The sequence below is a fragment of the Cibotium barometz genome, chromosome 9 (assembly GCF_041138505.1).
Source record: "Cibotium barometz isolate CiBa-2024 chromosome 9, ASM4113850v1, whole genome shotgun sequence".
Taxonomy (NCBI): domain Eukaryota; kingdom Viridiplantae; phylum Streptophyta; class Polypodiopsida; order Cyatheales; family Cibotiaceae; genus Cibotium; species Cibotium barometz.
Window position 1 is genome coordinate 59,008,476 of NC_141054.1, and position 25,452 is coordinate 59,033,927.

Consider the following 25,452-nt stretch of genomic DNA (forward strand, 5'->3'; position numbering starts at 1 on the left):
TAAGGAGTCATGGGCATCATGGAGAAGAGCGGAATGCTTTTCCCGAATGACACAGAGGCGGTTCGTAAAGAACCACTAACCGTTCTGGATGGAATAATGACCCGGCTCAGAATTAAGGCCAAACTGTACTAAGCACCAAACTCAAGGGAGTCGACATATTGGTCTTTCATTCTATCTAAGTCCTTCCCCGTGATTTCGAGAATGGTAGATTCTTGGACTGCCTAGATGCTGGCCTTTCAACTAAGAGCATTTGCTACTGGGTTATACTTACCAAGGATATATTCAATCATTCCTCCAAATTGTTGGAAGAGTTGACTCCACCTGGCCTGTCGATCACTCCACTGCGCACTTGGCATAGTTTGAAGCCACTTTAAGTGCTTGGTGGTCTATTTTCACTATGAAAACCTGTCCATAAAGAAAAGGCTTCCAATGTTTGAGCGTTGTGATCACACCCAAAAGCTCTTTGTCATATACCGAATAATTCTTTTTAGCGACATCCAACTTTCTACTGTAATATGCCACGGGTCTATTGTCCTGCTGGAGAACTGCTCCTATGGCTACATTGCTTGCTTCGGTAATGACCTCGAAAGGTTCATCCCAAGATGCTAACTTTAATACACGCGCTTCTGAGGCAGCTTTCTGGAGTGCACGGAATGCATAAGTGCCTTGCCTGTAACTGAGACTTTCTGCTTGCGAGTCTTCACCCCCTTGAGCAAGTCGGTAAGAGGTGCTGCAAGGTTGGAAAACTGATGGACATGGGTACTATAGGCCTGACAAAGACCTACGAATGAGCAGATTTCTTGGGCGGTCTTAGGAATGTCCCAATCTAAGATTTCCTGAACCTTTGATGGATCCAGTCTAATCCCATAGAAACCAATGATATAGCCCAAATACTAAACCTCCTTAACACCAAAGACAGACTTTTTGGCATTTATGTAGAGCTGATTATCTCACAAAAGTTGCAAGACTTTCTCCACATCTTTCTCATGCTGCTGAGCAGTAAATTGATGAATAAACTGATTGACTGCTAAATGATCACACTTACCATCGTACTTACTGAAATTAGGTTGACTTCGAATGACGGTAGTTGATGCTGCGGACTATTGGCTGGTGGCACCTGAGGCTGGGGATGCTGAAGAGAGGTGGTGGTATCTAAGATGGATGGCCTCCTTTTCCCTTTGGTGCTCAAGTAACATACGTTCTCAATCGAGCTCTCATTGGTGCTCCCGAGCGGCGAGTTGAGCCTAACGCCAGTCTTCGTCGATGCTGCATTGGGCTTCCTCATAGTCCCGTCTTTCTACTTTTTCTTGTTGCTTTCTAGCTTTTGCTTCTGCTTTTTCTTCTCTCCTTCGGGTCTCATTCTCTCTCCTTTGTTGTTCCATTTGAAAGAAGAGGGAGATGTAGTTGGGTGCTACTGGAGGTGGAGGAGGACGTGCTACTGCTGCCTCCAAGAGTTGGAGACGCTCCATGAGCAGCTGGTTCTGAGCTCTAAGAAGAGCTATGGTGTCTACGGTAGACGGAAGAGCAAGGTCTCCTTCGGGGGAGACGTCTTTCGGCTGATGAGTACTCTCCTCTATAGCCATGATGCTGAAGTCGGTGGTCGTGCCAGAACGCAATCCGACCATCCAAGGATGCCCTCACGCTAGGATACGGTGTGTGTGGACAAGCTGAATCTGATACCAATGTAACATGCAACGGAAGTCTTCGTATTGGAGGATCCTGTCACACAAATGCTCACACCGTCCTGTATCCTGAGTTTCGCGAGTTTAGCAATCCACTTTAGTACTTCAAACTTTAGAGAGAGATGAGAGACAGAGATGAGAACTGTACACCGTATGGGGTCCCGAATCACCCACTGAAGGGCCCCCTATCCCGTTACCGAGATAGTATTTACTTTATTGTCTTTAAAGAGACTGACGGTGTGACTGACGATAAGCCAAACGCAAGACCTCTGAAGACCAAGTGTTGGGCTGAACTGTACACTACTGTAGAAACACCAAAGATGTCCAATCTCGAGCCTATGCACTCTTCCCAATGGAATGAGGAAGGGATGCAAAGCTAGGGCTGAGAGAGAGGCTGTTTGGGACTGTTCTAGACTGTCTATGAATGCTGTAAATGAATGAGAATGCTGCGTTTTACCTTCACCAAGTGGCTGGAGCAAAACGATGAATGAATGAATACTGAAAACTGCATGGATGCAGAAAACGCAAGGTTTACTGATGGCTGAATGCTGTGAACTGATGGCTGAATGCTGAGGACTGATGCGTTTGCTAATGGCGGGATGAAAGCACAAGTGTTGATGCTCCTCTTGCTGAAGGATGATTCGCTTCTCCAAAACGCATGGATCTGAGGTGGATGCAAGGCTGAATGGGATGCGCCTGAATGCTCCTTGGCTGAATTATGAGATGAATGAGAGAATGGGTCAAGCCCTCCTATTTATACTACTCGGTTGGCACTAGATGCTGGCCGACTGCTATATAAACATTAAATGCTTAATGATGATGCGTAAATGCTGAAAATGATGGGAAAAATACCAGAAAAATCCTAGATCAATCTTGGATGCTATCTGAGGTTCCTACAATGGTCTAGATGCTATGCATGAATGTTGTGCAATATGCAGGATGCTTTCTGATGCAAACCCTAAGGTTTCTAGGGACTGTATATGCATGAATGCATCTCTTTAAGTGGGTTAAGGGACTTAGACTGACTGATTGACTGACTGACTATGGTTGAGAATGACCTACGTAGCTCGTGCCTGACTTATCCTAGACTAAGGATTACAATGGGGTCACGGCGTACGACAAATATCATCCTAAATGGAACTAATAATGTACAACTGTTGCACTGATGATAATGAGCCAGTTTGTCACCATGCACTACAGTGCAAAGTGCATGTGACATATTCAGCAGTGATCTTCTTTTTCTTCTTTATGCTTGCTGTCCATACAGTGTTGTGCAGTTCTTGCAGCATTTCTTTGTGGGCATCACAGCATAGTACCCATTCTTTCATGGTATCAGTAAGAAACATCTACAGGGACCTGCGTTTCTTTTCCCATGCTGCTGTTGACTGTTTACAGCACATAGGAGCTGTTCACTTGCTGCGTTTCTTCATCAGTAACCTATGTTTTACTGTGGAACTGCGAGACTGCCTCAAGTGCTGCGTTTTTTTTTTGTCTTCCTACAGAGCTGCGTTTTTTCTCTTGGAGGTGATGGCTTCTGGAGATCACCATTCTCCCCTCTCGGGGATTCTCTTCTCTTCCCCTACTCACAGTTACAGGTGTCCTCCACACACATACCTATTCCCTCTACCCAAATTCCTACGCCCTTACCCACTACTTCTTCTTCTCTCTTGTAGCCACTGCCATTCACCCACCCCACCACTTCTCTTGGTTCTCCTCATCCACTATATCTACCTTCTTCTCTACCATCCTATGCTCCTCCCCAAGTCAGTGATTCTATGAAGCTGACATCCACCAATTATCATACCTGGTCCTATTATACCAAACTTCTTCTAGAGAGTGTTGGTGTATGGACTTCTGTCTCTACACCTTCTTCGGTGGATCTAGCGTTCCGAGGACAGTTGGATGCTCATGCTCACCTCATCATCACACATTGCATGACTCCCAACATTAATGCTCAGTTCATCTCTTCTGGGAGTAATGCACAACAGATATGGCATGAGATTCAGAGGAGGTATGGTCATGTTTCCTCCGTAAAGATTGCCAACTTGGAAGTGGACCTTGAGAAGTTGATGATCAATGATTCCGACAATGTCACTGAGAAGATTGGAGAGTTCTCTCGGCTTAAACGACAACGAGGCAATATCAATAACCCTATCCACAAGTTACTAGGTAATTCCTTCTTCCTTTGATGCTTTCAAAGATACCATATCTTTTCGTGAACCTCTCCCCTCTTTTGAGGAGGTCTTGAGCTACTTACATGATAAGTGCTTGATGAGAGGCAAAGGGAAGCCGGAATCTGCATTTGTTACCCAGGACAAGGGCAAGACCAAAGGTGGACGTGGTGGCAACAATAACAAGCGAAAAGTCACCACAAGGTCATCTTCCGATGACGACGATTCTGACAATTCTAACAGCATCAAGGGTTTCAGGATGAAGGATTCTTGTGAGTTTTGTGGCCGACTTGGTCATTCAGAGGCCAAAGGTTTTGCCCGACAGGCTGCTTCCCGCAAAGCTAAAGCAAAGCAGGAGTCCTCCGATGATGGCTCAGACACTTCACCCACGACAGATGGCTCGGATACTTCACCAGAGACAGAGGAGAGTACGAAGTCTCATGCTAAGATGGCTTTTCTTACTATCTATGATCCCCCTATTCTTTCATCTTCACAAGAGCAGGATGAGCCCATCCTAGTGGTCACACAGGAGACTTCTGATTCAGAAGTCAGTGCCCTATCCACAAAAGAGGATTATTTACAAGAGTTTCTGACAGAGACCTTATCAGTTCCTCTCATCCCTTTGGATGAGCATCTTCCTTCTCTTGTGTTGTTCCATGCTGATGCTATTATTGCAAATTTTCTCTCTTCTCTGTCAGAGGAGGATAGTGGTTCTTCTACAGAGCAGGTGGATGATTTTGTTGAGATATCCTCACATATTCTGGAGCTTCCTACTTTTGGCGGCTTCTCTTCTGGCAGTTGCTTCTCCTTCTTATGTTTCAGAGAAGGCATCTTCACTCAACGCTTCTGAGAAGAGTTCTCCTGTAACATGCAACTGGCTAGATCGTGTAACGCACAGCAAGACCTTCATACCTTTATGAAGTGAGCATGAAGCGATCTTTTATATGAGATCGAGCTACGGGGAGAGAGAGAGAGAGAGAGAGAGAGAGAGAGAGAGAGAGAGAGAAGAAGCAAAGATAACACTAGATTGGGTCCCAATTTTACCCATTGAAGGGGGCCCCTTGCCTGCAAGCAGAAGTATTTGCTTCTTGTACTTTGGAGAACTGTTACAATGCAGAGAACTTTCTGAAACTTGACTAACGGAGACTACCAAACGCAAGGACATTGTAGACCAAACGTCTGCTGAACCATCAAGCGATATGAAGCCAGATTTGAAGCCACTTCAGATAGCCTTATGCATACCCACATCTGTCACGACCCTGTGTTTTTCTCTGGACAGTATGCAGGTGTGCACAGGGACATGGTGGACAGTGTGAATGGCATCAGATTGGAGCTAAAAAGGAAACCCATGTGTGGACAACGCCAAGTATGAAGGGGGCAAAGAGATTTTAACTTTTAAAAACCTTTAAAATCATTTTAATGCCTTTTATGAAAGAAAATGTGGCCCATATGCTATTTTGGGGCCACGTGTGTGCTTTTTCTGAAGAGGGGCTGAAGGGCTACAGGGAGGCGCTCTTCTATTGGTAAAAAAGGCGGAGGGCTAAACTGCTGACTCCTCTTTCTCTTGAAAACGGAGGGCTGGATTGCATGCGGCTGGACTGAGAAGCAGGGCTGCAGCGCATCCTCTTTCGTGAAAAGCAACGCAGAACTGTAGGCGGACAGCAGGAGGTTCAGTCGGGCAGAACTCTCTCTTTCTCTCCCTTGCAAACAGTCAGTGGGCCAGGGGCTGGTTGCTCTGGACGCACTGGCGGGCAGTTTTCAGGGCGCCTTTTGATAGGAGAAAAAGCGCATGGCTGCGGGCGTTTCTCTACATTTTTCTTGGTGCAAAAGCAGAGGACTGGACTGCTCATGCGCTGATTTCCTCTTGTGCACAGAGGCGGCTGCTGGACAGAGGAGCACACGTGGGCTGGTTCTCTTTTTCAAGGACAGTAGGCTCTGCAGGCTCTTGATGGTTGCAGAAGGGAAAGTGTTAGGTGGCTGCTGGACTGGCTGCAGGTGGACTGAATAGCCACTGCAGGTACGGGTGTCAGCACGTCATGTTTTCTCTCTCTTTCCCTTGGCAAACGAGCGGCTGCAGGCAGCGCGGGACAGACAGTGTGTGCTCTTCTCCTGGGTGGACAGGGGCTGGTTTTACCGGACATAAAGGCGGACAGGGGCTGGTTTTTCATGAACATAGACATCATGTCGATGGCGTTCAACTGATGGAACTTTCAGCTTCCCTTTGCTTTGGTGTTTATTGACTGTTTCGTGGCAATGCATACGGCTACGAACATGAGCAATTTTGAGACTGTTTATGGGCTGTTTTTGTTTGGCTGCAAATTCAGCTATGTACTTGGGTTTCCGGCTGCAAGTACAAGGTCACCTGGTAGTGTTTCTTGGCATGGGAGTGATGCAAGCTTGCATGGCTGCGTGCTCATGGAGGAGATTGTTTCCTGCTAGAAAGGAACAGAGGGATCTACAGTTATGGGCATCTCTATGTTTCCAGATGTTTCATGAGGGAACAGGTAACTAGATGTATGCCGTTGTTGGCATTGTTGTTGAATGGTGCCATGAATGGTTCTGTATGGAAACAGGATAGAAGTTTCAAAGGGAAACAGGCCTAAGGGTTTCATGTGGAAACAGGTCGTAGGTTTCTCGAGGAAATATGTTTTTGGGTTTCTCCAGGAGATAGGTCACATGCAGGCAGAAGGTGTAGGAATGGACACATGTTTGGTACAGCCTTGCTACTGATTGGGCAGGGGACAGGGAATCCATGACAGAGATGGATAGTACCCTTGGAAGGTAGAGAGGGTTGGTACAGGTGTGTCGACTGTATGGTATGTTGTGCTGTGATACGAGTTCTCTTTTGAGAGACAGTTTGGGAGTCTGTGTTGTGATGCAGAAGCACTGGATGTGTCAGGGTGTGATGCTGTTCATAGTGTGAGAGGCTATGGATGGTTGTGGCAGTCCTGATCATGGGAGAAAGCTTCTGTATGCAGACTCAATGTGTGGGAGTGTTTTGATGTGAACAATGGCTGGACTTGTTTGTGGATGCCGAGTGGATATGAAGCCATGATGCAAGGTATTTGCAGGCTTCAAGAGTTCTACTATGACGGCTGAGTTCCCACCCTTATTGTAATCAAAGCTCTTATAATCAATTAAAGAAATACCGCAAGGGACGCCACTGCGTTTTGGGGCCAATCGGTGTCCGTGTACTGTTTGTAGGAGCACTCTAGCTCCCCCTGTTTGTTTTCCTTTTCTAGGTCCTCAATGGCGTTCAAGTGTTTTATGTGCGAGTGTTTGTTTCACCGCCCGTCAGGCCGGTTCCAAGGTTCCGTTTGCCGGGACATCGTCGACTTTCTCAAGGAGGCAACCCCGTGGTTGTCACATCAAAAGCTTCAACATGTGGAAAGTGAAAAGGAAGTGCAGAAGGCAGTGCAGGATTGTGTGTCTTTGCCTATATGAGGTGAACAGCAAGCGCTGAAGATGAAGCTCAGGAGAAAAGTGTAACACGCGGAAGCTCTGGGGAGTCTTCTTTCAACCCTAAACACTCTTGAAAACCTTCTGATGCAAAACGCACCATCTGATGCAAAAACGCAGGTAGAGAGAGAGTAGAGAGAGAGAGTTAGAAGTGCTGGAATTTCAGTATATCTATTGTACAAAAAAGGTACATGACTTTGCAGCCATGGGCTGCCTTCATAAAAAGGTTCCTAACCCTAAATTCTGTCCCCTATGGGACCTCCTATTGACTCTCACCCCTAGTGGGTGGAATGATCAATGCTATGAGCAAGGGGGCCCTTTTATAGGCCTTGGAATAAATGATGAACTGGCCGACTGCTGGTCGGCCAGTTACATGTTCATTAATACCCCTTTAATCCAGCCGTCTGGATGTGCTTTTGGTCTTTGATGCGCCTGCTGCTGCCACGTCAGCCGACATGCTTTCTGGTACAGCCAGCAGCTCCTTTACTCAGCCGACTGTACCCTGTTTCTTCTCCACATCCAAACTGGCCACTTGTGCTCCAATCCCTGGCTCTGTCTGGTTCTGCTCTCTTTATCTGGCTGCCTCTTCTGGATCTAGCCCTGAGCATGTCCATGGCATCTGTGATGCACATGACATCCCCCTCTGCTAAACTTGATGACGGGAATCCAATCTGCTCTTGGATGACTGTCATCATCCCAATCCTGTTCCGAAGTCCCTTTGTCATCATCCATCCCTGGCAAACCTTTTTCTCTGAAAATCCGGTCTTGTTCTCCAAACCACTCTGTCTCTGATGAAGATCTATGCATCTGGTCTTCCTCTAGTCCACAATCCATTCCTGCCTTGGCTCTGAACACGGTCTTGGTCTGGAACTGAGTCTGGCACTCTCACATCACCCTTGGAGGATCAACCTCCCTTGGGACCGTTCCCTTAGAACCCATCTGGCTCACGGAACTGCCATCCCCATCTGGCACTGTGGAACACCACCAACAAACCTCTTGGGAGTTCTTCCCGATCTGTGTTCCTGCCTTGGGCTTCGAATCCGTGTACTTTCCTGTACCTTGGACCTGTACACCATCATATGGGACTGAATCAGTGTTTAGATTGGCTGGGCCTGATGCTCTGATACCAATGTAACACGCGGAAGCTCTGGGGAGTCTTCTTTCAACCCTAAACACTCTTGAAAACCTTCTGATGCAAAATGCACCATCTGATGCAAAAACGCAGGTAGAGAGAGAGTAGAGAGAGAGAGTTAGAAGTGCTGGAATTTCAGTATATCTATTGTACAAAAAAGGTACATGACTTTGCAGCCATGGGCTGCCTTCATAAAAAGGTTCCTAACCCTAAATTCTGTCCCCTATGGGACCTCCTATTGACTCTCACCCCTAGTGGGTGGAATGATCAATGCTATGAGCAAGGGGGCCCTTTTATAGGCCTTGGAATAAATGATGAACTGGCCGACTGCTGGTCGGCCAGTTACATGTTCATTAATACCCCTTTAATCCAGCCGTCTGGATGTGCTTTTGGTCTTTGATGCGCCTGCTGCTGCCACGTCAGCCGACATGCTTTCTGGTACAGCCAGCAGCTCCTTTACTCAGCCGACTGTACCCTGTTTCTTCTCCACATCCAAACTGGCCACTTGTGCTCCAATCCCTGGCTCTGTCTGGTTCTGCTCTCTTTATCTGGCTGCCTCTTCTGGATCTAGCCCTGAGCATGTCCATGGCATCTGTGATGCACATGACAAAAAGACACCAAGGACAAGAAGTAGTCGGCCAAGAACAAGAAGCAGTTGAAGTGTTATGGTGCAAAACATGGGTTGAAGGCTATGGCTTTCGACAGTTTGTCACCGGTCGTATCTTCATAGAGGCTTCATGGGTTCGGAAGACAGTTTCTTTCTATGTTTAGCAGTGGTGATCTACTATGCTTCATCGGGGACTTGTGCTTACCACTTGGGTGGAGTGCAAGCAGGTTTTGGGTGCCTGAGGATGTATCAGATGAGGCTCAGACGGAAGTGGAGGAACTTGATGAGGTTCTTATTCCCGAGCAGATACTGGCACATAAGGAAAGAAAGGTACAGGGTAAAGTTTCCCGTCGCTACCCTGTGAAGTTCAAGAGCTGTTCACTGATGGATGCAAAGTGGATGGAGGAGGGTGACTTAGCAGATTCACCTCAGGATTTGCAGCTTTATCTTGATGCCTTTGAGTTGGAGTCAACTCTTGTTACGGCTCATTCAGGTTCAGCAGAGCATAGGTCTGGAGCATTGCCTGATGCTCAAGAGGGGGGTAGCACCTCCGCTCCCTTGTTACAGACAGGCTCATTTATTATCTAGGAGTCGCTTGGTGACATCTTTGTATTCACCCGAAGGTATTGGAGGCTGACAGTACATCTGCTTATGGGACTTCTATGATCTTGTGTTCTAGACACCTGAGATGATGGTTGAGTATGGTTCACAGTCGCGCGCACCTTGAACTATAACTGCAACTATGGATAACTCTATGGAGGGCATAAGTCTTGCGAGCAGCCCTAGAGTTGGTTTGGTTCATGGCTATATGGATCGAACTCTATTTGTGCATGTATGCATACTCTTTTTGTGGTATTATTGTATTCTGGTGCCATTGGATCCTGGTACCATTGAGAATACATTGGGTAATACTCTGGATTGTGTCGTGTGCTGCATGTATATTGGTATGATACATCAAGTGCTTTATTATGTTCATGGATGCACCACTGGGTGTGACTCCTGCGGGATGGCCATGAGACATATGTGGGAAGTACTTAGTGGATGTAGTGTTTGGATGCATTGAGTGCTTTCATATGCTCATGTTGTACCATCAGTCGTGGGTCCTGAGCATGGGCGTAAGGCTTGCAAGCAGCCCTTAGACTGTTACTTTAGAGTAGGTAAAGCATCTTGAGGAGCATATTGTTTGCGAATGCTTATGTGTCATGCATATGTGTGTCATATGTAGAATGATGCATGGTTTTGTTTTTGGCTAACACAGTTAACGTGTTTCCTCTTGGTTTTAGACTTTTGCTGCAAGTTCTGAAGGAACAAGCAAGAGTTGTTTGTCACTTTGACGTGATGGTGTGACCTTATTGTGCAGGATGATTTTTTTTTCATCACCCAGATGCATTTGAGGGCCATTGCTTTTGTCATATGGGGAGTCTTTGCTCATAAGATGCCTTACTGTGCCATTGAGTGCAATCGAGGACGCTTGCTATTTTTCAAGAGGGGGGTATGTCACGACCCTGTGTTTTTCTCTGGACAGTATGCAGGTGTGCACGGGGACATGGTGGACAGTGTGAATGGCATCAGATTGGAGCTAAAAAGGAAACCCATGTGTGGACAACCCCAAGTGTGAAGGGGGCAAAGAGATTTTAACTTTTAAAAACCTTTAAAATCATTTTAATGCCTTTTATGAAAGAAAACGTGGCCCATATGCTATTTTGGGGCCACGTGTGTGCTTTTTCTGAAGAGGGGCTGAAGGGCTACAGGGAGGCGCTCTTCTATTGGTAAAAAAGGCGGAGGGCTAAACTGCCGACTCCTCTTTCTCTTGAAAACGGAGGGCTGGATTGCATGCGGCTGGACTGAGAAGCAGGGCTGCAGCGCATCTTCCTCTTTCATGGAAAGCAACGCAGAACTGTAGGCGGACAGCAAGAGGTTCAGTCGGGCAGAACTCTCTCTTTCTCTCCCTTGCAAACAGTCAGTGGGCCAGGGGCTGGTTGCTCTGGACGCACTGGCGGGCAGTTTTCAGGGCGCCTTTTGATAGGAGAAAAAGCGCATGGCTGCAGGCGCTTCTCTACATTTTTCTTGGTGCAAAAGCGGAGGACTGGACTGCTCATGCGCTGATTTCCTCTTGTGCACAGAGGCGGCTGCTGGACAGAGGAGCACACGTGGGCTGGTTCTCTTTTTCAAGGACAGTAGGCTCTGCAGGCTCTTGATGGTTGCAGAAGGGAAAGTGTTAGGTGGCTGCTGGACTGGCTGCAGGTGGACTGAATAGCCACTGCAGGTACGGGTGTCAGCACGTCATGTTTTCTCTCTCTTTCCCTTGGCAAACGAGCGGCTGCAGGCAGCGCAGGACAGACAGTGTGTGCTCTTCTCCTGGGTGGATAGGGGCAGGTTTTACTGGACATAAAGGCGGATAGGGGCTGGTTTTTCATGAACATAGACATCATGTCGATGGCATTCAACTCATGGAACTTTCAGCTTCCCTTTGCTTTGGTGTTTATGGACTGTTTCGTGGCAGTGCATACGGCTACGAACATGAGCAATTTTGAGACTGTTTATGGGCTGTTTTTGTTTGGCTGCAAATTCAGCTATGTACTTGGGTTTCCGGCTGCAAGTACAAGGTCACCTGGTAGTGTTTCTTGGCATGAGAGTGATGCAAACTCGCATGGCTGCGTGCTCATGGAGCAGATTGTTTCCTGCTAGAAAGGAACAGAGGGATCTACAGTTATGGGCATCTCTATGTTTCCAGATGTTTCATGAGGGATCAGGTAACTAGATGTATGCCGTTGTTGGCATTGTTGTTGAATGGTGCCATGAATGGTTCTGTATGGAAACAAGACAGAAGTTTCAAAGGGAAACAGGCCTAAGGGTTTCATGTGGAAACAGGTCATAGGTTTCTCGAGGAAACATGTTTTTGGGTTTCTCCAGGAGATAGGTCACATGCAGGCAGAAGGTACAGGAATGGACACATGTTTGGTACAGCCTTGCTACTGATTGGGCAAGGGACAGGGAATCCATGACAGAGATGGATAGTACCCTTGGAAGGTAGAGAGGGTTGGTACAGGTGTGTCGATTTATGGTATGCTGTGCTGTGATACAAGTTCTCTTTTGAGAGACAGTTTGGGAGTCTGTGTTGTGATGCAGAAGCACTGGATGTGTCAGGGTGTGATGCTGTTCATAGTGTGAGAGGCTATGGATGGTTGTGGCAGTCCTGATCATGGGAGAAAGCTTCTGTATGCAGACTCAATGTGTGGGAGTGTTTTGATGTGAACAACGGCTGGACTTGTTTGTGGATGCCGAGTGGATATGAAGCCATGATGCAGGGTATTTGCAGGCTTCAGGAGTTCTACTATGACGGCTGAGTTCCCAGCCTTATTGTAATCAAAGCTCTTATAATCAATTAAAGAAATACCGCAAGGGGCGCCACTGCGTTTTGGGGCCAATCGGTGTCCGTGTACTGTTTGTAGGAGCACTCTAGCTCCCCCTGTTTGTTTTCCTTTTCTAGGTCCTCAATGGCGTTGAAGTGTTTTATGTGCGAGTGTTTGTTTCACCGCCCGTCAGGCCGGTTCCAACATCTGCTGAGGGAGATGACTACTGAAGGCAAACTGTTGAAGCAAACTTGGGGGCTTCCTTTGGACTGAAGCACTAGGTGCTTGGTTGTGATCTATGCATGCAAAGACCAAGATCTTAGGCATACATGTTTCCACTGTGTTCTATGATTGAGAGAATGAATTATGAGATGCTTTATGCAATGGGATGAGGGGCTGCTTTTATCCGAGTCCAGGCTGCTAGTCGGTGGAAACAAATGGCTGTCGGCTAGTTATTCTAGCCCACGACCTACTGATTGCTGTGCTTGCTGCTGATGCTCATAAACACTAAAAATTAACCCCCACGTGTGGCTGTGCAAAGCCTGTGCTGGCTAACAGGGAACCAACACTGCTGGCCGACTGGGCACAGCTTTCAAGGGCTGGCCAACTCGACACTCAGGCCCATATCTATCCCTTTTTGATGTTCCATGGGATGAAAAAGGACCCTTAGCTGGCCCTAAGGCAAGCCTAAGCCAATGCCCTACATGCCTGGTATGTGCTTCTATGTGACTGACCTAGCCTAGGGTGACCTACATGCTTTGTTCTCCGAGTAGGTTAAGGGACTAACCCTGAGATCTAAGGCTGGGAGACTGACCTCCATAGCTCGTACCTGACATGTTCATGAGATTCACCCGTGGGTAGTTGTCATGTACATCCGTTAATCCCGATGCTCATAGACATGGATATTCTCATTACCAAATATATGGACAAATTTAGGGGCATATTTAGAGTGGATTTTGCAACCCTACAAGCTCCTAGAAGTGCCGAAGACATCGCTCAATGGTTGGGACACCTTTTGGGCATAGTTTGGACACAAAATATAACTTTTTGGACAATGTTTTGTAGGCAAAATTGGGAAAACCGACTTGATTACGAATTCATACCTTTTTCCTATTAATAGGATCATTAGGCATTCATTAGAATCATCATTCAAAGATCAAGAGGATCCATTTGTCAAAGTCTGCAAGGCAGCAAGGACAGTGGTGGATCAGCACAAGCTTCTCTTGGCCGATTGCAAGTAGAGGGCTGCAGGGATCTTTGGTATGCATCATGAAGCTCTGAATCAACAAGATCATTGTATATATAGCATGTTTTGGCAATATACAAAGATTAGGTCTATCTCTCCTTCTCTTCTGTGTCTATGTCTTTGTTGTTTTTTGCATGCTAAATTAGGGTTTGCGTTTTTGCATTAAATTTGCATTTTTGCATCAGCTTTTTACTCATTTTCAGCATAGTATAGTTAATAGAAAGTCTAGATTTCAGCCTAGCATGATCCTAGGGAGTTTAGAAAGTATGTAGAACTCGGGTTAGGGTTAGGGTTAGGTTTTTTGGGTTGATTACAACAGAAAAAACAGCATGAGTTCAGAGGCAATGAACGACGACTTTCTCAAGACTTTATCCAACAAAGAGTTACAGCATGAGTATGAGACTATGCAAAGTCGTTTGAAACGGGATGATAAAGAACGATACAAAAGGGAACAAGAACGCTATGCCTAGTATGACCAAATCATCGCCGGGTTTAGGCAACAACTCGTAGAAGAGAACCGTCGGCAACGCGAGAAAGAAGCACATCAAGTAAAGCTTCAAGAAGAGGCGCGTCAAGGCCAACTTCTGTACGAGCAAATATGGGCATAGCTCAAGGAGACATGGGCATAGTTCATGGCAGCATCAACAAAGGCCAAGAAGGAATCACCTAGGGTTGTGAAGCAACCCATGACCGAGAGCGTTTACCCAACGAAAAGAGAGCTTCTAAGACGAGTTCTTAGGAGACGTGATCGCAGAAAGGTGTGTTTCCGAGGAGGTGCCATTACCCAAGATGTGTTGGGTATAAAGTCCCAGTTTCGCCTCCGGACCTTGATCATCGCGTAGCTCTTTTCGAGAGCTTCGCGGCCATATATTTACTTGTACATATGGCCCCCATTTGGGCCTTGTAACGGCATTCTTTGTATTTGGTCCGCCGGGCGCCCCATAAGTTGGGCGCCCGCCCATACCATTGTATCACTATAAATACGAGGTCTCCCTTGAGCCTCAATAAGACATTCAAGATATTCTTGAGCATTGTGTGAGTTCTCTCTCTCTCTCACTCTCACTCTTCTCTATCTCCTCTGCACTTCCTTGGCTAAAGCTCTTGTGTTTGAGTCATTCTCCTCCAACAACTGGTATCAGAGCTATGGAGGGAAGCTGTATGCAGAAGCTATGGAGTTAGAGGTGTCTTCCACCACTTGACTACGGGATCGTCAAACACCTCCCTTCTATCATCAAGATGGTGCGTTTTTTTTAGAGTGCTGCTCTTCTTTTTTTTTAACGCAGGAGACTGTTTTTGCTGTTTTTCTTGCTCTTCCCTCTCCTGCGTTTTCTGCTCCACCCCTGCTGCCCTTCTGCTGCGCTTTTTCCTCTCCCTTGCTTCCCCCCTTTGCTGCGTTTCTGCTGCCCCTCTTTGCTGCGTTTGCTGTTCTGTCCTCTCCTTACTGTACGGCTGCCATCAGCAGCAGCCAACACTGCTGCCAGCAGCCCCACGACCACCAGCAGCAGCCAACGCTGCAGCAAGCAGCCCCAAGGCCACCAACAAGCAGTCCGGGCTGCAGCCAGCAGCCCCACGGCCACTAGCAGCAGCCGTCGTCGCCTCCAGCAGCCAGGATCTTCGAGCAACCCTCAAAAGACAGCAACATACTGCCCCTCGGGTTTACATCGACATTCGGTGATACTCTTCCGCCGTCTCCTTCACTTGAAGTTGTTTCATCAATCTACGAGCATCCTACATTCAACCCATATCTGGTACATAACATCTTGCTATTGCTTACTTTCTGAAGTGTCAGTTTGATAAGTCATGGCGTCTACAAGTGATCTTAAGGGTCTACTAGAGATTAAGAAGTTTGCAGGCACTGGGTTTGATCTTTGGAAGGTGAGGATTCAAAATATCCTCTATCTGCGGGAATGTGATACTGCACTTGAGCAGTTCAAACCCGCTGCTATGACAGATGATGAATGGGGAATCCTGAACAGAAAGGCCGTTGCCTATCTCCAGATGGCTGTTGTTGCTGATGAGGTTCTTGTAGACCTCAAAGGGCTGACAACAGCCTATGCCGTTTGGGAGAAGCTGAGAAGCACCTATGAGATCACCACGCCAGTGAACCAGGTACATCTCATCAGGAAACTCATGAATATGCAACTTGATGATTCTAAGTCATGGCGTCTACAAGTGATCTTAAGGGTCTACTAGAGATTAAGAAGTTTGCAGGCACTGGGTTTGATCTTTGGAAGGTGAGGATTCAGAATATCCTCTATCTGCGGGAATGTGATACTGCACTTGAGCAGTTCAAACCCGCTGCTATGACAGATGATGAATGGGGAATCCTGAACAGAAAGGCCGTTGCCTATCTCCAGATGGCTGTTGCTGATGAGGTTCTTGTAGACCTCAAAGGGCTGACAACAGCCTATGCCGTTTGGGAGAAGCTGAGAAGCACCTATGAGATCACCACGCCAGTGAACCAGGTACATCTCATCAGGAAACTCATGAATATGCAACTTGATGATTCTAAGAATGCAGTAGAGCATATTACTACTTTCACAGGGGTGCTTAATCAGATGCAGGATTCTGGATTGCCTGCTTTTGATGATAAGTTGAAAGCTATCTTTTTGCTCACTACTTTGCCTGACTCTTGGGAAACACTTGTGGTGTCACTTGGGACAAATCCCAACCTAACTTTTGATGGAGTCAGGGGTGCTATTCTCAATGAAGATATCCGGAGGAAGACCTCAGAGACTAGCGGTTCTGCAAATGTCTCACGAGGGAGGACGACCAAGCGGGGAAATACTACTACCAATTCAAAGGGTAGAAGCAAGAGCAAGGGCCAGCAATCTGATGTTACATGCTACCAGTGTGGTCGTAAAGGCCACAAGAAGCCAGATTGCAAGTTTTACAAGATGGAGCAAGACCGGAAGAAGAAATCCAGTCACTCAAATGACAAAAAGAAGGAAAAAGAGAGTAATTCCAGCAAAGCAGAAGAGTTCGAAAAGGACAAGAGCAAGGCCAATGTGGCCTCTGCAGTTCATAGAGGAACTGTCTGACTCAGATGATGTGCTATGTGTTTTTTCTGCTAATGCACTTGATGTTCATAACTTGCATGTCACAGAACCAGATGTTATTCATGCCTTGATGTATGAATCTGATGTGCTTTCACAGACTTGGATTATTGACACGGGTGCCTCTTTTCATGTAACTCCTATCAAGGAGTGTTTTGCAACTTTCACTGCAGGCTCCCGAGGAAAGGTGTTCTTGGGGAATGATCATGCTTGCAATATTGAAGGTATGGGCACCGTGAATTTGACTTTGCAGGATGGTAGTGAGTTTGTGCTGCCAAATGTGAGGTATGTGCCTGGTTTGAAAACCAGTCTCCTGTCTGTGGGCCAGCTTGATGCCTTGGGATACACGGCCATATTTGGAAATGGCACATGGAAATTGACCAAAGGCACAAGGCTGATTTCAAAAGGATGCAAGAAAGGAACATTATATAGCCTTCATGGTCAGGCTTTGTCTGGTAAGTTTATTGCTTTTGCAGAGGTACGCTCCCACATGGAGCTTTGGCATAAGAGACTTGGCCACATGAGCCAAAAGGGTCTCTCCATTTTGTCCTCTTTGAACAAATTTGATGCAAAAGAAAGCAAGCTTGATTTTTGTAATGATTGCTTGTATGGGAAACAGAATAGGAGTTCTTACTCCTCTCGTGCCTCTCGCAAGGCTGAAAAGTTGGACTTGGTCCACTCTGATGTGTGCAGCATGCCCATTAAATCTAAAGGTGGTTCAAAGTACTTTGTGTCTTTTGTGGATGATCACTCACGAAAAGTATGGATCACTTTGTTGAAATCTAAGGATGATGCTTTTGCTGCATTTCAAAAGTTTTATGCATTTGTTCATACTCAAACAGGAGTGAAGATTAAATGCTTACGCACTGACAATGGGGGTGAGTTTGTTAGTACTAAATTTCAGAAATTTTGTGATGATAATGGCATTAAGAGGGAACTTACACCCCCCTATAGCCCCTCTTCAAATGGTGTGGCTGAAAGGTATAATCGTACACTGTGTGAAAGAATTCGATGCATGCTGTCCACAGCTAATCTCTCTCAGGATTTTTGGGGAGAAGCCTTGAAAACTGCAGTTCATGTTTGCAATCGATCTCCACACACAGCTTTGAAAGGTGGAATCCCTGAGGAGGTTTGGTCTGGCAAACCGTCCTCATATGCCCACTTACGCATCTTTGGTTGTGATGCATATGTGCATATCCGCAAGGAAGACCGGAACAAGCTTGATGCTAAGTCCGAGAAGGGCACCTTCGTTGGCTACGGTGATGAAGGTGAGATGGGCTACCGTGTGTGGTTGCCATCAACCAACAAAGTGGTTCGCAGCCGGGATGTTGTATTTTATGAGGCAAAGCTGCTCCGTAATGTTTGTGCCTCTCATGGTGATCAGAAAAAGGTCAAATTTCAGCAAGGGCAGCCACCCATTGATGCTGAAAATGAGCCCCAGGATGCTTCACAAAGGGCTGAAGATAATGAGTCCGTGATATTTGAGCCAGAAGAGGTTGGACAGCCGCTTCATGCTCCTGGAGGTGTAGGGCAGCAACCCCTATATGCTGAAAATCAGGCTGTTCGTGAAAACCCGCAGCCTTTTGATGCTGAAATTATGATTCCTCCCGATATTGACCCCCAACCAGCCAATGATCATTGGGTACGGAGGTCTACTCGCTTTCGGAGGGAACCTCAGCGTTTTGATCCCTCTTTGCAACATGTTTTGCTTACAGATGAGGGTGAGCCTCTTACTTTCAAAGAGGCTAAGTCTTGTGAACTCCGAAACAAGTGGGAGCATGCTATGCAGGAGGAGATTAAGTCTCTACATGCAAATGACACTTGGGACTTGGTTGAGTTGCCCAAAGGAAGGAAGGCTATTCCTAACAAGTGGGTGTACAAAGTCAAGACAGTTGACGGCCAGCCTAAGTATAAAGCCCGCCTTGTTGCTAAGGGCTATGCTCAGAAGGAAGGGATTGATTTTCAGGAGGTCTTCTCTCCTGTGGTCAAAATGACCACCCTTCGTGTTTTGTTTGCTCTCACTGCTGTTTTGGATTTAGAACTGTATCAGATGGATGTAAAGACAGCTTTCTTACATGGTGATTTAGATGAAGAGCTGTATATGAAGCAGCCTGAAGGCTTTGTCATTCCTGGCAAAGAACATCTGGTTTGTAAGCTGAAGCGTAGTCTCTATGGGCTGAAACAAGCCCCGAGGCAGTGGTACAAAAAGTTTGATGCTTTCATGCTTAACCAAAAGTTTAATCGTAGCCATGCAGATCATTGCTTGTATACTAAAACTGATGCAGATGGCAGCCCAGTGATACTTGTGCTGTATGTTGATGACATGCTTCTTGCAGGGAAGAATAAGAGCATTTTGGAAGCTCTTAAGGACCAGCTGAAGTCAGCTTTTGCTATGAAGGACTTGGGTTCAGCTGAACATATTTTGGGTCTTCGGATTAGACGGGACAGAGCACAGAAGTTGCTTTTTCTCTCACAGGAGAAGTATATCCAGAAAGTCCTTGATAGATTTAACATGGCTGATTCTAAGCCTTTGGGTGCTCCATTGCAGCCCTATGTTAAACTATCCAAGGATGATTGCCCAAAAGATGATGATGCAGCCAGTACTATGCGTGGGATCCCTTATGCTTCTGCTTGTGGATCTCTTATGTATGCTATGGTTGCTACACGGCCAGACATTGCTCATTCAGTGGGAGTAGTCAGTCGTTTTATGTCCAACCCTGGCAAAGCACATTGGGATGCTATAAAGTCTATTTTGAGGTACTTGAAGGGGACACAGAAGAAATGCCTTATGTATGGTAAAGGTCCACTTGAGGTGCAGGGTTATTGTGATTCAGACATGGCAGGTGATTCTGATACCCGCAAGTCTACTAGTGGGTACATCTATACTCTTGCAGGTGGTGCTGTTTCTTGGTGCTCTAGACTCCAGAGGATAGTAGCACTTTCTACTACTGAGGCCGAGTACATCTCCGTCACAGAGGCTTCTAAGGAGGCCATTTGGTTAGCACGCCTTGTCACGGAGTTTGGATTGCCAGAGAGGGCTCCGGTCCTTGGTTGTGATAGCCAGAGTGCCATATACCTGGCTAAGAATGCCATGTTTCATGCTCGTACCAAACACATTGATGTACGGTACCACTTCATCAGACAGGTGCTAGATGATGGTTTGGTCAGTTTGGTCAAGATTGGCACTCATGAGAACCCTGCAGATGCTCTCACCAAAAGTTTGCCAAAAGCACAGCTTGATATGTGTCTACAGCGGGTGGGAGTTACATAGCTTAGAGGAGCTTCACTGGCCCTTTAAGTGGGAGGTTGTTGGGTATAAAGTCCCAGTTTCGCCTCCGGACCTTGATCATCGCGTAGCTCTTTTCGAGAGCTTCGCGGCCATATATTTACTTGTACATATGGCCCCCATTTGGGCCTTGTAACGGCATTCTTTGTATTTGGTCCGCCGGGCGCCCCATAAGTTGGGCGCCCGCCCATACCATTGTATCACTATAAATACGAGGTCTCCCTTGAGCCTCAATAAGACATTCAAGATATTCTTGAGCATTGTGTGAGTTCTCTCTCTCTCTCACTCTCACTCTTCTCTATCTCCTCTGCACTTCCTTGGCTAAAGCTCTTGTGTTTGAGTCATTCTCCTCCAACAAGATGCACGTGCTAAAACCAGAACAAGAACCAGAGCCAAAGCTACAGCCAGAAGCCAAACCAGAACCAGAACCACAGATCGAGCAGGTGGATCTTTCCTAATCCTATTTGGAGGAGGATGAGGTCAACCCGATAGTTCCCAATGAGGTGGATCTCTTCAAATCCTATTTGGAGGAGACAAAGTCATCTCGACAGTTTCAGAGGAGTTTTCAGAAGATCCAGAGAAGCTTAGCAGGAGGGAATGTCATGTGCATCCGTTAATCCCAATGCTCATAGACATGGATATTCTCATTAGCAAATATATGGGTAGATTTAGGGACAGATTTAGAGTGGATTTTGCAGCCCTACACACTCCTGGAAGTGCCCAAGACATAGCTCAATGGTTGGGACACCTTTTGGGCATAGTTTGGACACAACATATGACTTTTTGGACAATGTTTTGTGGGCAAAATAGGTAAAACCGACTTGATTACGAATTCATATCTTTTTCCTATAAATAGGATCACTAGGCATTCATTAGAATCATCATTCAAAGATCAAGAAAATCCATTTGTCAGAGTCTACAAAGCAGCAAGGACACAATGGTGGATCAACACGAGCTTCTGTTGGCCGATTGCAAGTAGAGGGCTGCAGGGATCTTTGGTATGCATCATAAAGCCGTGAATCAGCAAGATCATTGTATATATAGCATGTTTTGGCAATATACAGTAGATTAGGTCTATCTCTCCTTCTCTTCTGTGTCTTTGCTAAACATAGGATTAGTGTTAATCTTATTTGCTCGGCGGTAATCATGAACACTCTTCCGCAACGTATGTTCCAATAGTACCAAACTTCTCAAGTCCTTTTTCTATCTCCGGCAGGTTCATGGCTTCCAAGTAGTCAAAAATATCTGCAGGTACTCCTAGAAGAATTCTTCATCTAACCATACGGCTTCATGAGTGCCCCAATCCTTGAACTTCGTGTAGAAGTGTCTTTGTCTATGACCGGAACCATGCTTCCATTTGTGGAGGAGAATTTGCTTGGGCTAGATGACATCAGCTTCGTCAACCATCTTAGGCTATTGCTTGTCGAAGACCACCTCCAATGTTGGTCCAACATAGGGCTTAAACCAAGAAAAATGAAAGACATTATGCATAGTCCAACTACCTGGTAGCTTTAGCTTCATGGAGACATCACTGATCTTTTGGATGACGGAAAATGGCCAAAGCTTCAAAACGAGAGCTTGGGACAACGCTTGCCCACTTGCTTCAATCTCTCCTTCATGATCTGGAGATACACCCAATCCCCCTCTTTGTAGTTGGCGTGTCTTCTAGACTTGTTGACTTGCCTAGTATATGCTTCATGAGCTTTGGCGACATGCTCCTTTACTAACTCAATGATTTCTGAAAATGTTTCTATGGTCTTGTTGGCCTCCAAGGAAGGCGACACCATCCTCGTAAGAGTGATGAGAAACGGCCACCAAATGCTTCCTCATAAGGAGTCAAATCAATACTAGATGAGTGAGTATCGTTCACGATTGCCTGCACCAAAGGAAGATAATGTTTTCACTTTCACTGCTCATCATGGCAATACAACTTGCGAACATCAAATGCCAGCTGATTATATATCTCTGTCTAGCCATCTATCCGAGGATGGAATGTGCTTAGACGATTGTAACTTGATTCCAAAGTTATCGAATAATGCTCAGAAGTAAACTTTGGATCCCTGTCAGGTGTAATTGTCCTTGGCAAACCACATATGGGATACCAAAGGCGAAGAAACAAGCAAACGATATCTTCTAATGTGGCCGTTCCCAACCTACTAATGTACTATTGGAAACATGGATCCTCCCACTTCCCGGGAGGTCACCCATCCGAGTTGTGTTCCTACGCAAACGCCCTTAACTGAGGTGTTCCACAAATTGGTCTAGCCATCGAGACTCTAAAACCTTAAGGTGTTAGGTGACCTCCGATAATCCAATTTGTAGAAACCTCAACTTGCCAAGATTCAAACCCAGTCTCACCACGTGAGCTGGTTCTCTCTAGAAGTGTGGATTGCATCTCCAACACCCCCTCTCAAGCCACACTTTGGTTGAGGTCTTAGCTTCCAACATCACAACCTGGGCTCTAAAGACTGATACCATGTTGGAAACATGGATCCTCCCACTTCCCGGGAGGTCACCCATCCGAGTTGTGTTCCTACCCAAGCGCGCTTAACTGAGGTGTTCCACAAATTCGTCTAGCCATCCAGACTCCAAAACCTTAAGGTGTTAGGTGACCTTCAGTAATCCAATTTGTAGAAACCTCAACTTGCCAAGATTCAAACCCAGTCTCACCACGTGAGCTAATTCTCTCTAGAAGTGTGGATTGCATCTCCAACATGTACATTACTGAATGAATGAGTAATTACAATGAGTGCGGATCACAAATCTAACTCTTGAATGCTATGCATAAACTAAATGCTTATTGTTCTCCTCTGTGCATAAGCGGAAAACGCTAATGTGGAGGTGTACTTGGTTGATCCAAATGTTTTGGCTACATGCCCTTGGTTTTGGCTTGCAACCTCTATTTCTGAATGCTACAAATGACCAATGACTTGCCTTTTTATAGGGCTCTTGATAGCAAGCAATATTCAGGTCGGTTTTGCCTCATTAATCTACAAAATAATGTCCAAAATGTCATATTTAGCCTCCAAATTATACCCAAAAAGTGTCCCAACTATTGGTCCATGTCCTAGACACCTTCGGGCACCATTTAGGCTCCAAAAACTGCTCCAAATTGCCCATATACGGCTTCTCACTTTGCCCTTTACGGGGCTGCAAGAAATAATCATGTCTATGTGGCACCGTCAGAAGGTGTGCACATAACATCATGGCTCCATGCCCTTGGCCTTCCCTATGCAACATATCTCTAAATGCTCACGAATGACACTTGACGTGCCTTTATATAGGGATTTTGATATCAAGTTGTATTCAGGTCGAGGTCAACCCTATTGTGCCCAATACTTGTCCCTACCATTGGTGCATGTCCTGGGCACCTATAAGGCTGTCAAAACTGCCCATATACAGCCTCTAACTTTTCCCTTTAGGTGGTTGAAAAGAATAATCATGTCTACGTGGTACCACATTAAGGTGTGCACGTGACAGTAAAGCTTCATACAAGCTCACTTTGGAAAATACCATGACCAAACAAACAACAAAAACCAGGAGCAGCAGCATAGCTCACCAGCCAGGGCTCCAGCGCTACAGATGGGTAACAGATGTGGGGAGACTGCGTTCAATCAAGCATGGGTTGGATTTATTGCCATGAGGAGCTGCACTTCAGGTCACGTGGGCAACCAGAACAAGGGCAGCCATGACACTCGTCGGTATACCCTTTAACTAGGGGTGATAAGCCAAGCGCTGTCAGCTGCCTATCTAATCAGGCTATCACTGGACCAGTTTGCCTTGCCCTACTTGAGTGCCATGGCTGTGCAGCCTGCCCACACCTTGTTTGGGCTGCCCACATGGCCCACAGTGCAGCCATACTTGGTAATACCCCATGCTTGAATGTGCTCACTCCCCTCACCCCCCACCCCCAAATCTGTTGCCCATCTGTCGCCAGACCTGCTACCTATCCTGTCCACCTTGCCTGGTGAGCTCGACTGTCCCCATTCAACAAACATATCTGCCTCCTACCACAACCAATGTACTTAAGAGATCTTTTGGGACAGCATACCATGAAGAAAGATCACTCTTTTCTCACACATGGTATCTCACCTATTTACCATCGCTGCAACCTTAAAGTAGAGACCACTCAACATTTTTCATGTAGTTGTAAAGAGGCATTTCTGGTATGGCAGTGGATAGCTTTGCTGATGACAAAGAGGAGAAGGTTGGTGAGATCAACGTTCTGCTTGCCAGGCCAAAACCTCGCAACCAAGCTTTATTTCTCAGGCGACTTAATGAGATCTTTTGGGAAAAGGAGAGAAGGGGGGATTGGGGAATGCATGATGATGCAAAGGATCTCTGTTTAACCGAATTTGTCAATGCCCAAGGATTTTGCATCGTCTCGAGGCCACCGCTAAAGAGCAGCGCCTATCAAAACACAGTCATGAACAAGCGCAAAGTTCAGACAATTATGTCCTAAACGCCTGGATTGGAACCTTTAATTTGATGAATAGACAGGAAGGCACACCTCGTTATCAAAATCCATCGCATCTATGTCGTCCGCCATAGCTGAATTGGGCCGCTTCGTTAAGCTGTTAGCGAAGCCTCCGCTCGTCTCTCTGCTCTCTCAGCCAGCCAAAAAGGGTCCGCCCTCTGTTTCACAAACAGTCAACGGACAAGTTGAAAGTGTTGTGGGCCACTTGCTTAGAAAAATCTTGCGGGGCTATAGTGTGAAGACATAAAGATTAGGGTAGCCATCTCAAACAGGTCAAGAGTTGGCCAGACATTCTTGAATCTAGGGTTTGGGAAAAGATGGGTTTGCTTTATCCTACAGCCTACTCAACTTTTGAAAAATGAATGCATCAGATAACTTTTTTTTCTCGGCAAGTGTGAAGACATAAAGATTAGGGTAGCCATCTCAAACAGGTCAAGAGTCGGCTAGACGTTCTTGAATCTAGGGTTTGGGAAAAGATGGGTTTGCTTTATCCTGCAGCCTACTCAACTTTTGAAAAATGAATGCATCAAACAAGTTTTTTTTCAGAAGTGAACTTGAGCTCTAGTTAGGGTTGGCGATGTTGGTCACTGGTGGTGCATGCCTCCCAGTAGGGTTAGGTACAGCCCCTGTGGTGGTAAGCGTGCCAACGCTGCGTTAGAGTTAGAGCTAGAGCAAAAAAAGACACGTGGCCTTCCCTCGTGCAAAGAATTTGTCTCACATGAAGATTCACCATCGTCCAAAGGACAAAGTGAGACAACTCTCACGCCACAGGTGATGGTTTCTCTTTTTAAGAGCAGAGGACAAGGCATCTTAACGATGTCAATTTCCTATGCTGACACCCTATCTTTTTGGTCCTATGGATGCGAATACCATGCAAAGCCTTCAAGAAGCAGTGGGGCTGCAGACCTCAAAGTGACGAAGGCATACCATATAGATGACCCACAATCCTCGACTAGCAAACGCTCGCTCTCTATGGACAAAGT

At 46.2% G+C, this 25,452-nt stretch overlaps 1 long non-coding RNA gene across 2 annotated transcripts in view; it reads right to left on the bottom strand.

The window, feature by feature from the left end:
• Positions 1-24,659, bottom strand: part of LOC147635770 (uncharacterized) — a 47,171-nt gene extending 22,512 nt beyond the window's left edge. For both annotated transcript variants that reach the window (XR_015266703.1, XR_015266702.1), the window contains exon 1: positions 24,503-24,659. This is a non-coding gene — a long non-coding RNA (uncharacterized LOC147635770). The remainder of the gene's footprint in view (positions 1-24,502) is intronic.
• Positions 24,660-25,452: the final 793 nt, after the last annotated feature.